The 17,898-nt window shown below is 33.7% G+C and overlaps 1 long non-coding RNA gene across 1 annotated transcript; it reads right to left on the reverse strand.

Annotated features, from left to right (window-relative positions):
* Positions 1–10,040: 10,040 nt before the first annotated feature.
* Positions 10,041–12,016, reverse strand: LOC112754691 (uncharacterized). Its single transcript, XR_003178666.3, has 2 exons — positions 10,835–12,016; positions 10,041–10,683 (listed from the first exon to the last, which is right to left on the reverse strand). It is a non-coding gene; the product is annotated as an uncharacterized lncRNA (long non-coding RNA).
* Between the last annotated feature and the right edge of the window lie 5,882 nt (positions 12,017–17,898).

The following is a 17,898-nucleotide window of genomic DNA, read 5'->3' on the forward strand; positions in this document are numbered from 1 at the left end:
ACAACAGCATTATAAGTAACACCAACAACCCCAAGAACCAAAAGTATCATGATCGAAGCCAAGCCTCTGAGGGCGGTGCAGGACTGAACATGTTCCAAGCCATTGTAGCTCCAGATCTATGCATAATCGAGGAGCAACAATCCCACCACGATTCAACACTAAAGATCTTAACTTTCCAATAATCGAAGCCACCCCAGAATCGGAACACCACCCTTTCTTCGCACCGAACTGGGCTTCTCTTCCCCCACCTCCACTTCTTCTCCAGCTTGATGATACTCTTTCAGATGCCATGGCATGAAGAATTTCCTTTCTTCGTTCATTCCCCACAACATCCACTTCAACGTTTTTGTGTAGACGAGGGATTAGGGCAGAAAAATTTGAAAGATTGGGGGAAGGAACAAAACGGCATCATTTTCGTGTCTGGGGACTTATATGTCCAGTTTCCAAAAGCTCACTGCCATGCGGACTCCGTAACGGACGGGTCAGCGCCACCTTTGCCAGGTCAGAGTTTCCCGTCAGGTCCAACGGCCTGAATTCAACGGAAGGACTAAAATATCCACGTTTTATAGGGGTCAAGGACATGAATGTATTTTCCATTTCTTGAGGACGAAAATGTCCGCAAAAAAAAGGTCAGGGACCTATTTGTCCTTTACTCTTTTTTTTATGAAAACCAAATCTGAGGCATCACAATTGGTTATTAATTTTGTGAATTTTGTTAAAGTACAATTTGAAAAACAAGTTAAGTGTATAAGGACTGATAATGGGTCAGAATTCACTCTAAAATCTTTTTTTGCATCATCTGGCATTTTACACCAAACCTCGTGTGTAGAAACACCAGAGCAAAATGGGATTGTAGAGCGAAAACACCAGCACATTTTAGGTGTTTCTAGAGCACTATTATTTTAATAAGGAATTCCATATTGTTTTTGGCAATACGCAGTTGCTCATGCTATTCACCTAATTAATAGGTTGTCCAGCACTAAACTGGATAATGCTAGTCCTTATAAGCTTTTGTATGGTAATTTACCTGACCTTTCATATTTAAGAGTATTTGGTTCTCTTGCATATGCCTCCACATTAATAAATTCAAGAACAAAATTAGACCCAAGAGCTAGGAAAACAGCTTTTCTTGGTTTTAAATTAGGAACAAAGGATTTTCGACTTATTGATTTAAAATAAAAGAAAATTTTCATATCTAAAAATGTAACTTTCTATGAAACTCATTTTCCATTTTTACATTCTACTAGCACTGACATTCATGCAGTACCCACTCGTAGTCCACAATGCATTGATCTTTTTTAATATCATACACCATCCACACATTATTTGCAATCACCCACACCTACCACACTCACAGATTCAAATGAACATTTCTCAAGTTCAATGCACTCACCAATTCCTTCACACACCATTGCACCCATTACCACACCACACACCAATAATGCATCTGCATCACAAAACTACGACATCACACATGACTGCATCACTAAAAAATCTAAAAGAATCAAGAAATCGCCTGCTTATTTGAAGGACTATCATTGTATGATAACCCACACAGCTCACTCTAGCAACTTTGCCAACTCTAACTCTTTATATCCTATCTCACAACACTTTTCATATGATAAAGTAACCCCCAAATATAAGTCACTTTCTCTAGCCATCACCTCAAATCCAGAACCTAGCACTTATGAGGAAGCGGCTGCACATGAATGTTGGAGAAAGGCAATACAAGATGAATTGACAGCTCTAGATCAGAATAGAACTTGGTGTCTCATTGAACTCCCAAAAGGCAAGAAGATTGTGGGTTGCAAATGGGTTTTTCGGGTAAAATTCAATCCCGATGGCACCATAGAGAGGCACAAAGCGAGGCTAGTTACAAAAGGATTCACTCAAGTGCAAGGAGTATATTATGGTGATACTTTTAGTCTAGTTGTCAAAATGACTACCCTACGAGTACTGTTAGCATTAGCAGTGGCAAAGAAATGGAATTTGAAATAGTTGGACGTCAATACTGCCTTCCTTCACTGAGATTTGGACAAAGAAGTTTAGATGAAGATACCACCCGGTTTGGCTGTGTCATGACCAGGTTTGGTTTGTAAATTACAAAAGTCTCTATATGGGCTTAAGCAAGCAAGTAGGCAATGGAACATTAAGCTCACTCAGACTCTTGTGGATGCTGGTTATAAACAGTTTTTTTATGATCATTCACTCTTCATCAAGAAACAATTTGAAAGCTTCACTGCCATTCTAGTATATGTTGATGACTTGGTTTTAACCAGGAATGACATTGGCGAAATCAATACCATCAAGCATATTTTGGATGACAAATTCAAAATAAAGGATCTTGGTGATCTCAAGTACTTCTTGGGAATGGAAGTAGTACGCTCTAACTCTGGAATTCACATTTATCAGCGGAAGTACGTCATGGACCTTCTCAAGGATTTTGGTTACCTAGATTGCAAGCCTCTCTCCACTTCTTTTGATTATAGTCAGAAACTCTCGAAGGAATCCAGTACCATTTTAACAGACAACACTACTTATAGATATCTCATCGGTCGACTCCTTTACCTGACAAATACTAGACCCGATATCTCTTATGCTGTAGGATGTTTGAGCTAGTTTTTGGACTGTACAACCAGTTCTCACCTACAGGCTACTTTTTGTGTACTCCGATATTTAAAGGGCAGACCTGCAACTGGTCTATTCTTCTCCTCTACTTCTAATTTGCATCTCACCAGATTTGTCGATGCTGACTGGGCTACCTGTGCCGATACTTGTCATTCTGTTTTTGGTTATTGCTTCATGCTTGGGAACTCTCTCGTTAGCTGGAAGAGTAAGAAGCAAACCACAGTTGCCAAGCCTCTGCAGAAGCTGAATATAGGTCTCTTGCTGTTGCCATTTGTGAAGCTAGTTGGTTATCTTTCTTAATGGATTTCATTGGTTTGCCGCTTCAAAAGTCTATCACTCTATTCTGTGACAACCAGTCAGCCATTCACATTGCCAATAATCCCATCTTTCATGAAAGAACCAAACACATTGAAGTGAACTGCCACATTGTTCGTGAAAAGCATTTGTCTGGTCTCATTCATCTTATGCCAGTTCGTTCCAAAGACCAACTTGCTGATTTTCTCACCAAAGCTCTGCCACCGGGTCCCTTTCTTACTAATATTTCCAAGCTAGGATTGTTAGATTTATACAATTCTAGCTTACGAGAGGGTGTTACCTAGATTTTTTTTTATCCATAGTAAATGTAGGCTTATTATATATATATATATATATATATATATATATATATATATATATATATATATATATATATATATATATATATATTTAATGGGAGTCCATAAGGAGTACATAGTATATAAAGTGTAATAACTCAACAGATATTTTTAAGGGGATTTTTTATTCTCTTCAACAATGAGAATAACTTGTTTTTCTCCATCTCTTAATCCCTTCTGGTCCATCAAACCATCAACATCACGGCTTGAACAGCTTAGGACATGAGATTTTCTTCATATATGTTTGTATTATTGAAGCGTGCGTGTGTACACGCCGGTATAATAAAAGTTATTTTTGTTGAGTTTTGGCCAACTTAGTTGGATTTGATTATAAAAAAAAAAAGAAACTTAGATGTATAATTGGACTGTATATAAAAAGATTTGTTAGCTAGGTAGCTAGTTGCCAGAAGTAAAAAAATGGATTCACCACAAATTGGCAAATATAGAAGAATGGAATAGCTGTTAAAGAATTTGTAAGAAAGTTGCACATGATCATGATGATAATCATAATAATAAAGAAGAGTAAATTATCAAATTGGTCCCTAAAAGATTACGCGATCTCTAATTTGATCCCCAAAAGATTTTTTTAATCAAAATTGTTCTCGAAAGATTTAAAATTAATCACGTTAGTCCTTCCGTTTATTCTACCATTACTAGCGTTAATGTTTGTTGAGTTGTTCGTTATCTTAACATATATAAGATAACTATGTCAAATTAGTCCCCAAAACCCACAAACCTAATCCCTAATTCCTTCTCCAATTTCTTCAATAACGATAACATACTCATTCAAGACTTCACTCCCATAAAGAGAAATGGCTTTCAGTCTTTCCTCTACCTCTCTTCTTATTCATCTTCTTCCAAAAAGCTTGATGTCAACAACAATGGTGCACTCCAAAGGTCTCTGCAAGCACTTCGTCAGGTTCGGCGTTGATGATCACCAAGCCTACTGCCACCAGGAAAAAGTGCTTAGCGGCGGTTCATTCTTCTTCTCTGCAAGCACTTCTTCTTATTGGGTTTCCTCCAATCATGGAAGGATTAGAAGTTGGAGTAGTTGGGCATTTGCAAGTCCCATGAGAGCTTTCACCAGTAGTAACAAAGGAAACCATTTTTGCTCAGAATTTTATTTTTTGTTGATTTATTATAACTCGATACATAAAAGTTCAACAAGGACTCTATTTTTTTTTATTATTATTAACGGAGTCTACTTTCTATCAAGGTTTTTGTTCATTGTTTATGTTTAATTTTTGTTCTGTTGTTTAGTTATGATTTTTGTATTTTCTTCATGGAATTTGGTTCTTTTGAAGTTAAGGTTTGTTTCCCTGTTACTAAAATTCTTGTTAAGATTGTGCCATTATTGATAAAATCAGTTTTTCTTTGGTGATTTTTGCTGGAACTGAAAATTATTTTTGGGATTAGGGTTTCGTTCTTGTCGACTACACATTTTTGGTACCTCAAAGTTGATCATTGGCTTTGCAACGATGATGAAGGTTTCTTCTTCTTCTCCTCTGTGACGTTGAAATGGAAGTGAGAAGGAGAGTGTTGTGAGAGAAGCAGAGACTACAACGATGTCGTTTCATTCACTGCCTCTCACAGACTCACCCTACAAAAATGTCGTCGTTTTAACACTGACTTGGAACTTAACATGCTAGGTCAGCTTTTGTTAACGCCATCCACAATAAAATTAACAGAAGGACTAATGTAACTAAACTAAAATTTTTGGAGGACAAATTTGATTAAAAAAACCTTTCGAGAATTAAACTAGAGATTACGTGATTTTTCAGGAACCAATTTGACTATTTACTCTAACAGAGAGATAAAAACTTGTAGTGTAATTCAAAGCAAAAAGAGATAAGATTGGCAAAACTTGACACTATTTTTAGTAAAGAGATCGAGACACCTACTTTCATGATAATTATTTATTGTGCATTCCACATCTAATTAGTTTTTTTTTTAATTTATATAGAAAGAGTGAAAAATAAACTAAAATTAATTGGTACATTACTTTGGATCCTTTGACCAAGACTGCACTGATTTTTTTTCTTTTCTTTTATTTTTTTTGTTTGGTGGATAATACTTTGGAGGCTAATTTTTTTTTATATTGAGTTGTTATTGGTATTTTTCGTTGGTGTAATACAGTGATATGAGATAAAAAGAAATTGTGAGTAACAATTTTAAATAAGACAAAAGATTAAAAAAAGTAAACAAAAATCATGAATCACAATTTTAGATAGGACAAAAAAAATAAGAAATCATGAGTCACGATTGTATAATTTTTTTAATTTAAAAAAATTGTAATTTATAAAATCGTGAATAATATTTTTTTTTATTATGCAAATCCTGAGTATTGATTTATGTTATGAATCACACTCATAGAATACACTCATTTCAACTTATATCAATGTATTACACAACTTCATCTATCATATAAAAAATAATTATCACACTTTGAAAACCTGCTACCAATTAATTAAAGTATTGTAAACTAAAATTCTTAAATAAAAAAATTTCAAATATAATTAAAAGAAAGAAGCAAGCTATTTGAATACACAAATATATGTGGAGAATGACCATTCATTGAGCATGTAATTAAATGGTTGCGGGTACTATGTAAATTATGATGCATGAAAGACTTAAAAAGGGTTATGATGATTTCATTAAAATTTAGGGGTGACAATGGGTAGCATAGGATAGAGTTTTAATTCAACCTTAATCTTATTCGTGAATTGAGATTTTTATAGAAATCCAACCCTATCCGATCCTATCTGTGAGTTGAGAATATCCCAACTCTAACCCTACCCGTTCTTAATCCATAGATACTCGACCCTACCCACGGGTTACCAAAAAGATACAATATTATTATATAACTTGATGATAATTTAAAATAAAATTAATTTTTTATGTGGAAAAAAATGTATTAAATTATTAATTAATGATCTTCTCTTAGTAGCTAAAGATTTTTTGTATTTAGTGAGAGATCTTTGATTCAACATCCACTTAAAAAATATTTTTATATAAATATATAACATATACATATATAAGGTGCAGATTGGTCGAGTAGGGTTGAAGCTCAACCCGCACCCTACCCTACTCACTGCGGATTAGATTGACAACCCTACCTGTAACACCCTAATTATCCTAAGCCATACCTCATGCCGTAAAGCAAAGGTTAATCAAAGATTACGACAATCCTAAAGCTTATACATAAATATATATATATATAGAACGAATAATAATTCTAGAAGCCCGATGAAGAAAATAAGCTCAAATACAGAATTACAAGCGCGAACGTTCACACGAAGCTACGATCGTAAAAGACAAGATCCATTATGTAAGATAACAAGATATATGTAATTATATAAGAGTATAATAATCATAAGATACTAGTCTAAGCTTGTGGAGTTTAGGCCGACTAGTTAAATACTGATATACAGAATTTTGAAAGTAAAACAACTTATACAGTATCTCTCTCTCTCAAAGTAAGCCTCTAAGGCAAAATAAATACAAAAGCGAGAGAAACTAAACAAAATACTCAAAAAAGACTTCAAGACAGGATAAAGTTCCTCCGCTCTGTCACCACCAAAGCAACTCACCGAGGTAGGTTGCGACCTGCACCTGAAAAACAACAAGTATGAAATAATAACCGGAGGTTCTCAGTATGGTAACAGTACCCAGTAATGTAAGATATAAGACTCCGGGACGCCAGAGGTAATCCTAGAGCTCCATATTAACACAAGATTCAAGCTTAAAGCATAACTAAAATTTAAACCATAACTTTAAAACCTTTATAAAATAGGGTAAACTATCTTAAGGGATTTCTAACTATCAGATCACCGCTGTCCCACAGCCTTCACAAGCCTAACGGCCATGCGATCCCATCGCCACCGCCTACCGAGCCTCCTCAATTCCAGTAGAAAGCACGAATAATTACATACATGTAATACACAAGAAATAATCAAGTATAGCAAGTAAATCAAGAAGTAATTAGGCATGTTATACAAGTAGGCATAGTATGAAATTAGACAAAGCAAGCAACCACATAGAAAATGCACATGATGAATGTCTGCTCTATTGATTGTGATATCACAATGTCTGTTCAACTGCCAACCCGAAACATCTCCATAGAGATGTCGCCCTTTTGAATCATAATGGGAACCCCCGAGATATGGTGCTCGAAACACCGTCCAGGATTTTGTGCTTGCACACTCTAGTGATCCGAAGGGATGCGAGTGGGATACTCTTGTCATGGACCTCACATCTCAACGTAAGCGGGACTAACCACCGCCCTTACGCCGCCGCCATGACCTCGACAGGCGGGATCCAACTGTCGTCCCTGCCAGGCGCATAGCGTTCAACAATCTCAGTATAAAATAATGGAACAATGGTTTTCATAAATCATTTTTCAGTACATCAGTAATCCACCATTCCGCTCCGAGTCCTAGACTCATCTCAATCATACTCAGTTCATAATTCCACCAATTTTCATGTCAATCGTTATTACAGTACTCCGCCATCACACCCAAGTTATCCATCCACAATACACCAGAAACCTAATTCTCCGTCTTCAAAACTTTTTATCAAAAATACCGAAATAAATTCACCTAGGACCTTCTCTATCTTTTGACATCCAAAGACAAGCCAAAAAGTCTTAGATAGGTGTCACAGAAGTTTACAGGTTTGCCAGGAAGGTGAAACAGTTAAAAATAATATTTTTATTGAAAAATAGGGCAGTGTGCGTACGCACAGGGGTGTGCGTGTGCAAGTCCAGGAGGATTTTCAAGATGTATGCGTACGCATAGAGGTGTGCGTACGCACAGGAGTAAAATTTTCCAATTCTGTTTGCTCGTACAATGCATGCAAACGCCCTCAACAGATTGCACCTTCCAACGTGTGCGTACGCACAAGTTAAAATTTGCCACTGATCAGAGCACGCACACATCAGGGTGTGTGCGCACACAAACCAGAAATCACAAATTTTGCAATATCAAAAATTCATATTTCTAACACAAACTTCCAACGATCATATCTTTTTCTACAAAATTCAGTTTCCTCCAAAATCTATATCGTTTTAAAGCTTTTTGAATTATCGTTAATTTGATATAAAAATCGTTGAATTTTAAAAAATGTATCTCAAGATATGATCCGTCAAAGTTCACTAAAAATCCATTTTTATCAAAATTCACTAAGTGCTCAAAACTTCAAAATTTACAACCAAACCAAATCAAAGCCTAGTCCATCTCACCATAAAACACTACTAAATATTATACTTTACCCTTCCATCACATTTCAACCAATTCAATACCTCTATCAATCAATTCCACCTTTATAACCCTACAATTCCATAATTTGCATCTCAATAATCAATATTAACAACTTGCACCGAATCCCATTACTCATAAGCTTCATTTATCATACCTCTTCATAATTTTCATCTCAACACATCAAAACCATCACAAGCATTAACATCATCACACATTATCAATTTAACAACACCATCATGCATTCTCAAATCCAACAGTCAATTCAATCCAAACCTATCATATGGGTCACTAGCCTAAGTGTCCAGAGATATTACATATTACATAGAGAAAACCGAAACCATACCTTGGCCGATTTCCAATATGCACAAAACACCAATTTGAGTCCAAGCAAGCTTCAACTCACCAACAAGCCACCAATTCAAGAACCAATGCTCCAAATTAACTCCAACAAGTGCAAGAACTTAACTAAAACCATACAAATCACCATAAATCAATACCTAGGGTTTCTAAATACACAAATTCATAAAGGGCAAAGAGTTTCCTTACCTTTTTTCGATGGTGTTTGGGGTACATAACACCAATAGCTCAACCTTAGATACCACCTAAACAATCAAAACACAAAAATTTACTCAAAACCAAAACTCACATTTTCGAATTTCTTAGGGCTGCTGAACAGAGAAGAATCTTCGAAATCTTACCTACAAAATTAGATGAGAGTAACGGACTCGACGAGAACTTCGCGTAGCCGCTGACGGCACGCAAATCGGAGCATCGTAGCTCGAGATATGGCCGCTAGAAGTTGTATGTGAATAGTAACTTGCTCTCCCCTTTCACTCTCAACTCATGCAGCTGCACACTTGTGCTTTAGTGTGTGTTATGAGCTGAATGACCTTCCTTTAAGCTTATATATATATTGGGCTTGGGTCCGGTCCAATCCGTTAGCGTTTTTTGCCCGTTTAACTCAATTTCGGGACAAACCTTTAGAATTAGTGCCTGATTTTCAACTTTAATTATTTTTCTAAGTTTTTCAACCATTTTTATTATTCTCGCACAGTATCGGACAAACTTAAGTCGGTAAATATATAATATTATTACTACTAAAAATAAGTTTTATTGTAGTGATGTATGTATAACGTCTCCAAATCTCACGAGGAAAAACTCAATGTAATTTATCCTGAACCTTTTTATGCTAGTTGTAATTGGCAAAACTCTTTATTTCAACTTAAATTTTCATTATCATAAATTTTCAAGTCATCATGTATATAATTCTCTTACTTGAGAGCATTCTCCACGTATCTTTTAATTCCATTCTCTAATTAACAAATTTTACATTGATATGGAACAAAATATAAGGCATCATGACAAAATATATAGGACAAAGCTATGGTCCTCACATTTAGAAGCTCTCAAAGATACTTACAAGCTAAGAGTTCTTTTGCAATATCTCGATTAATAAAGAAGTCTAATTTTTTAATCTCTCTCAAGTGTAAAACACGGTATATTTTGAAGAGATAAAATGAAGTTTGGCATTCAATTTTTAGGCAATAACAAGTAACAAATAATTACAAAGACACAGATGCATAACAAGTAACAAATAAATGAATAATTACAAAGATGCAGACACAAGACACATTTATTTAGCAGATACAGCTCAAGGTAACTCCTGGATTCTTTCTCTGGCTACAGCTTTTCTCCCCATTTGTTGCTTTTTTGGGGGGGACGTCCATGTCACTAATAATCCTAGTACAAGGTTGATCCCAAAGATTACACCAAATGGTCCTTGGAGAATCAGAATAAACCAGATGAGGGTTAAAACAGCATGGGTGCGATTGAATTTCACACCCACAACAAGCATCACAGCAACAGTCAATATAATCCAGAAGAATATGAAGAATCCAATCAGGGGATTGAGCTTGGACATGTTCACATGTTGATTTATAAACTTCAGGACAGAGCATAGAAGATTACTGAGTACCTCCTTATATTTTCCTAGACTTAATTCTTCCTTGACCGTACACATGGTGGATTGATTGACATTGCTCAAAATATCGCACGCTATCAAAAGGCCAAGTGTCACTTATAACCCACGTTGTGCAGCTACTCTGAGCCTGTATCTGGAACGCCTTCCTCATCGTGCTGCTGGGCTATCCAGAGAAGAGGGAAACAAAGATAAAGAATCAAGATGAATTGAAAAATGAGTAAATAATCAAAATATTTTTTTTGATATTTAAAGATTCGCATAATCCAACAAGAAATACCAAAAGAAATTTCACTAAAGAATTAAAATTGGCGCACCTGATTATTATTGAAAGCCATTGGTGCAACAGAGGAGTTTGTTGGGTTGAAATTATGGCCTTACAAGGGGGAGAGAGCAATGAACAAAAGAGGAAGTGTGTGTTAGTTAAGAAATAAACTTTATTAAGATTGGCGTGTAGGTTAATAATAGCAACCCCAAGTCAGGAAAGAAAAATGCTTCTTTCTACTGAATACTGTTTAAGTAATCGATTGCTTCAAAGTTCCAATTGTGTGTGTTAATAATTGGAAGATATGTGTCCACACACACCCCCTTTATCATTGGATAGATCATTCAACCAATTCAATGGTGAAGAAGGGTTGTTTGTTTAGTGCTTGTTTGTATGCCATTATTTTGATAAAAAAAAATGAAAAAAGATTTTTTTTTATTTTTTAGTGTGTTTGGTAAATTTTTAGTAAAAAAAGTAAAAATACTAGAAAAATAAAAAAAAAACATCTTTTTTGAGAAGCTGTAATTTATATTTTTTTTTAAAAGATTTTTTTTCCTTAAAAAAAAAGATGTTTTTCATGTAATAAATAAACAAAAAAGTACTTTTATATTATTATACCTAAACATAATTGATAAATAAAGAGATCTTTTTGTATGAGATATCCAAACATAAAATTACTTCTACTTTTTCATAAGATCTTTTAAAAAAAGATAACTCAAAAAAATATCTTTTTCTAAAAGCTTACCCAAACAAGCCAGCACAAACTAAGTTTATTAACAGCACACAATTTTCATGCAACATCAGCAAATACAGCTTTTCATCAATAATCAAAATCACAGGGGAAGATGCTGGCTGATATAGATCATTTATCGCTATGCAGGAAATTGAAGTCAAGAATAAATTATACATTGAATGAAGAATAAACCAATTTTGCATAAACAAGGTGAAAAAAGAAGGAAGCAGGGTGTGGAACTAATAAAATCAGCAAGGCTAAAAGTACAGCATGATTGGTAATCCTTCCCAGAAAGCCTTGCATTACAGTGCCGTAACATATCATATTATCAAATCTGAGTTAACTCCACCAACCAAAAGTTCAATTGAAGCGCCTAACATGATCATTAATGTGTATACAGACAAATTAGTTGTTCCACACCAGAGAAAAAGGATAAGGTGGAAACCCCATTTTTCCATTTCAAAAACCCCAATGTAACGCCATTTGTCTACTCATTTGTTTACATAAGATGGAGTTTTGGAAAATAAGATTCAATATTAATAATGCATTCACAGCCAGACTCGTATTCTTTCTCTTTTTAATTCTATATACGTAAAAGTGAAAAAAATTATCCCATAAAAATTCTATAATTAGTACCATATTCATCTCAGTGATGATTTCTAGCAACAAAAAATCTAGCTTAGTGATATTTTCAACAACAAATTATTTAAGATTCAGTGATAATCAAGTAACAAATTCATGTAGGTGATTATTTTCAGCAACAAAAAGATCAGATTAGTTTAGTGATATTTTCAGCATCAAAATCAAAGACAGTAACAAAACAGAAAAGGAAAGAACAGGAGAACTTGTTGGAAATCACCAAATTGGGACCAACTTCCGGTTGCCCAAAAGAAGCTGACGGCTGGGAGGAAGTTGACGGCGACGAGGAAGCTGATGGCAAGGAGGAAGCCCCGAGACCTGCTGCTTCTGCCTTCGGCGAAGGCACGAGACTGACTACGAGACGGTGATGAGAAATGAAGCAGCGACGACGACAACCAGTCACGGGACCTACTGCTTCTGCTGCCGGTAACAACTTGGGTAGGGAAGGCGCGCGAGCACGACTGAGTGCGAGACCGGAGCCGAGAGAGCGACAACTAGTTGAGTGCGACACCGGAGACAATGAAAGAGACCGGAGCCAAGAGAGGGAGAGAGCTTGGGTGCGAGAGCAATGAGCCAGTGAGAGAGTGACGTTGAGGGAGGAGAAGGTACTAGGTAGAGCTTAGGATTGCTGAACCTTTCTTGGAGATAGAATACATATTCATCCGAAATTGTACTTCGCCTTTCTCTGTTAGATCTCCTTAATGGCACTTTTTGAGATTGTTGAGCTTGTTGTATGGGTTGGGGTTGAGGAGGATTCTCATTATTTTTCTGTACTGTAGTAATATCTTGAACAACAATAATATTCTCATTATTCTCTTGTACTGTAACTGGATCTACGGTAGGATTCTCATTGTGCTCTTGTACTATAACTATATCTTGAACAATAATAGGCACAAAGACCTGATCATTGTCAGTTACATAATACTCATCAAAAACAACCTTCCTAATATTTCCTTCTCCCCTCCCCCCTAAACTCAACGTCCTCAAGAAATCTTGCATTTTCCGTTTCAAAAATAGACCTTGACGTAGGATTGTAAAACTTGTACCCCCGTGAACGCTCAACGTAACCAACAAAATAACAACTAATTATTCTTGAGTCCAATTTTATTTCATGCGGCCTATAAGGTCGTGCCTCATATGGACATCCCCAAATGTGCAAAAGCTTTATAATGTGTATTTTTCCTGTCCAAATTTCATAACGGTTTTGTTAATTACTTTGCTTGACGCCCTATTAAGGATGTATATTGCGGTCTTTAAGGATTCTCTCCAAAGTGATTCAGGCAAGGAAGAATTACTAATCATACTTCTCACTATGTCCTTAAGAGTTCGGTTCCTTTACTCTGCAACACCATTCATGCTAGGTTTGACTGGCATAATGTATTGCGGAATAATACCGCACTCCTCTAGGAAAAAGAGCAAAAAGCCTGGGACATTGCTCACCTGAACCATCATATCTTCCATAGTATTCACCACCACGATCATATTTGACAGCTTTAATTTTCTTCCCAAGTTGAAGTTCAACTTCAGCTTTGAAAGACTTGAAAATATTCATGGCTTGGGACTTTTCAGGAATTAAATATAGATACCTGTAACAAGAGTAATCATCTATGAACATAATAAAATACCGATGTCTATTCCAAGAGATAGTAGGAAATGAGCCACGTATATCGGTATGTATTAATTCTAAGACATCTTTAACTCTCTTGACACCTAATTTCCTTTCATTTGTCCTTTTCCCCTTTATGCACTTAATGCAGATTTCAAAGTCCGCCAAATTTAGGGGTCCAAGAATTCCATCCGACACAAGCTTCTGAATTCTCTGTTTAGAGATGTGGGCTAGGCGTTTGTGCCATAATGATGCCGAATTTTCATTTAATTTTCGTTTTGTACCTGTTTGCAGTATTTCATTATTATAGGAATTCAAATCAAGCTTATATAGATTATCCACTAAACGACCAGAGCAAATATTATTCGAATTATAAAGGAGACTAACTTTATTGTTTGCGAACAAACAAAATAACCTGATTTATCCAAAGGAGAAACAGAAATTAAGTTCTGTCTAAATGACGGTACATAAAATGTCTCAAATAAATCCAAATAAAATCCACTCGTAGAACAAAATCTAAAGGTTCCTATAGCTTCGACTGTAACTATATTACCGTCTGCTATATAGATGTATCTTTCAGCATCACTTGGCGGTCAACTCCACAGGCAATCCTGCATAGTAACGCTTACATGAGTAGTAGCAGCAGAATCTACCCACCAAGTATCAACAGGTGCATAACTTAAACTAGTCTTAGAACAAACGAAAGTAAGAATTATATCCTTTTTTATACGCCAAGTGGCATATTTGGTACAATTGTTATTCATGTGTCCCACTTTCTTACAGAAGAAACAGGTTGAAACTTGATCTTATTTCTTAGCCTTTTTCTACTGAGAATGCACATACGCAGTAGTATTACGCTTTCTTTTATATTGAGAAGATGAAGCCATGTGAGCACTTTTAGTCTTATCTTGCTGTAGCATCTCTTCTTCTTGCACACAGTGAGATATAAGCTCATTTAAGGGCCAAGTGTTTTTCAGAGTGTTATAACTCACTTTGAATTGCCCAAAGTGTGCAGGAAGGGAGATCAAAATGAAATGCACGAGTAAATCTTCAGACAACTCTAACTTTAGTGCTTTCAATTTTGAAGCAAGATGAGACATTTCTATAATATATTCCTTTATGTTCTCTTTACCTTTATACCTCATGGAAACAAGTTTGGTCCAAAGGCTACTTGCCTCCGCCTTTTCATTCTTAGCAAAGAATTTTTCAACATCTTTCAAGAACTGTTTGGCATCTTTATTCTCAGTAATTGAGTCCCGAAACGCCTCAGATATTGAGTGTTTCATGATCATAATGCTCATTCAATTGGATCTCTCCCACTTCTCTATTTTAACCTCATTGAGATTTTCTGGAGTGGAAGTAGGTTTCTCTTCTCGAAGAGTTATATCCAGATCCATACAACTGAGGACAATCTCCACGGTATCCTTCCAAACTTTAAAGTTTGAACCATTCAGCATAGGAATACTGCTAATTTGTGCAGAAATATTGGTAGTTGAAGCCATAATTTTTGCATTAGAACAAAGAAAATATGCAGTAAACATTAGTTAAATAATGGGAAAAAATCATATTAAAATATTTAGAACAGCATTAATTTTCAATATTTGGATAGAAAAATTAACTATAAGTGATACTCTTATTGTAGTAATCAAATATTGTCAAAATTCCTGTCACATATTAAGCCTTTCTTTGGATCGACTTAATGCGCACATGGAAATTTAAACTTCGCAACCTATTTATTACCGCATATATTTTCTATTGATTGGCTAAACAATAATCTTCTTTTGGGTCGATTATTGACCGCATAATTAATAGAAAATAAACAAAAGTGTATAATTCTTATTATTTGGCCAAACAATAAATTTTCTTTGGACCGATTACTATTTGTATAAATAATAAATATTATTTTCTATTACTCAAATATTATTAATGTGTATATATAATTTGGTCAAATATAAATTTTTTTTGGCAAATTAATATTCACATAAGTGATATATATATATAATAATCTTTATATTCCAAAAGGATAATCAATTGACTTTACACCAGATTAATGATGCACACAATTAAAACCAAACAATTATAATTCAATAATATTCCATTAATATTTTAGAATAAATCATCAATACAGCAATGTGTATAGCCAAATATAACATGATAATAGTACGTGTATATGTATATAGATATAAGGAACCCACGATGACATACATATATATGATGCACACATAGTAAAATTACACATGTGTGCCCTAGCAATAAACCGAATCATAGAAGAATGTTCAAAATATATATAATTTTACTGCACAACAATTTTAAATGTATACGACGTACGCATATACATATATTAATTCAAAAGGAATAATAAATTGAATATTTTTTATAACTAAATTATGGATGATTCTGATATCACTTATTAAAATAAATTATTTTATTAATTCATATTATTCATATTAAATTACTAAAAAATATCATAATACGAAAGCGTATTTTTATTTATAAAAATTAAAAATTAGAAATCAGAAATTGATGGAAGAATTATCTCAATCTTATGATTTTTTCGATCTTCCTCAACCAAAGTCTTCTAGATCTCTAACAGGGCTGAATTTTCGGGAAAAGGGTGACAAAGGCGGCTTTGGTATATTGCGGACCGAAACTCTGAAGGCACTATTTATATTTGAGCATGACACCCATTAAACCCTAAAGTCCAAATAAAATAGTATCTAAAGTCCAAAAAATAATATATCTAAAATCCAAAAGATAATAAAAAATAATATCTGGTGTTATTCTCATTTAATTCTAAATCAAAAGTAATTATTATGACTAATTCAATTTAATATTTATAACAATAAATAAGATTACCATTATATAAGTCTTTTAATTTGAAATAACATAATTTGTAGTTATAATTAATATATGTATTGCACACAAATAAATTAAAAAATTAAATAATTTCTTAACAAAAAATATTTAAGGCATGACCCGATCCAATTTATTTAAATCAGTTGAGTCGAACCGAATTTAAAAAAAATGGTTAATCGATTACTGATATTACTAATCACAATGTGACACATAAATAATTTAAAAAAAAGTATTTTAGACATTTTAATGTGAGTATTCTCCTTCTTTGTAACGCGTTTAAAAATATGAAGAATGAATATGTATTTTCAATGGTAAAAAATTACTTTATCTTTAAAAAAAATCAAAAATGTATTTATCCTTTGTTAGAGAAAAAAAAACGAGTAAAACAAAATATTTTTTTCACCTGTTATACAATTATCATTCGATGAATTGCGTCAAAATCATTAGAACCACTTCAAGTCAAACACTAAAAAAGACTTTTTTTTTTCATAATTGTATTTCTATAAAACAAAATTTAAAATATTTTAAAGACGCTCGTTACAGAATCAAATGAGATTTTTTTTTTTTTTTTTTTTTTTTTGTAAAAAGTACCCCAAATGTCTAACGCATTACGAATTAAATTCTTTCCTTATATTATTTTAACCATTATCATTGAAAAAATTCATCCTAAATATCAAGCATTCCCCTACTACTAAAAAAATAAATAAATGGCGGGAGTAATTCGGGAACTATTGTGCAAAGACCAAAAGTGACTCTTTGATTGGTGGATAAGTCACTAAATAATTACTAATAATAAATAAAAATAATATTTCAATTTTTTTTGTTACTCCCAGTATGATATGTTATAGATAAAAATTTTATTTTAAAATTTATAATAAATTAATAAATTACTGTATATACAAAATAAAATTCGAATGGTTGATACTTGAACAATACAGAAATTAACTACTTGACTAATCTAAGTTAGTTATTATATCCTAAAAAAATAAACTACTAAAATAGTACTTCAAAGTTTATATTATTAACAAAAAGAGCTCAAAAAAATGCTAATAATAAATAAGTCTTCAAAAAATTTAAAAGTATGATAAAAAAAATTAAATATTAAATATATATTCTAAAAAAATTTTAAAAATTAGATTTTGATACAAATTTTTTATCATTAGTAAAAAAATAAGATTTTTTCATCTTTAAAATTTGATAATTTTATGTCAAGTGAATTTTTTATTATGAATTATCATATTTTTTTAAAAATAAAAAATTTAGAGATTATATTTTGTTTTGA

The sequence above is a fragment of the Arachis hypogaea genome, chromosome 16, assembly GCF_003086295.3.
Source record: "Arachis hypogaea cultivar Tifrunner chromosome 16, arahy.Tifrunner.gnm2.J5K5, whole genome shotgun sequence".
Taxonomy (NCBI): domain Eukaryota; kingdom Viridiplantae; phylum Streptophyta; class Magnoliopsida; order Fabales; family Fabaceae; genus Arachis; species Arachis hypogaea.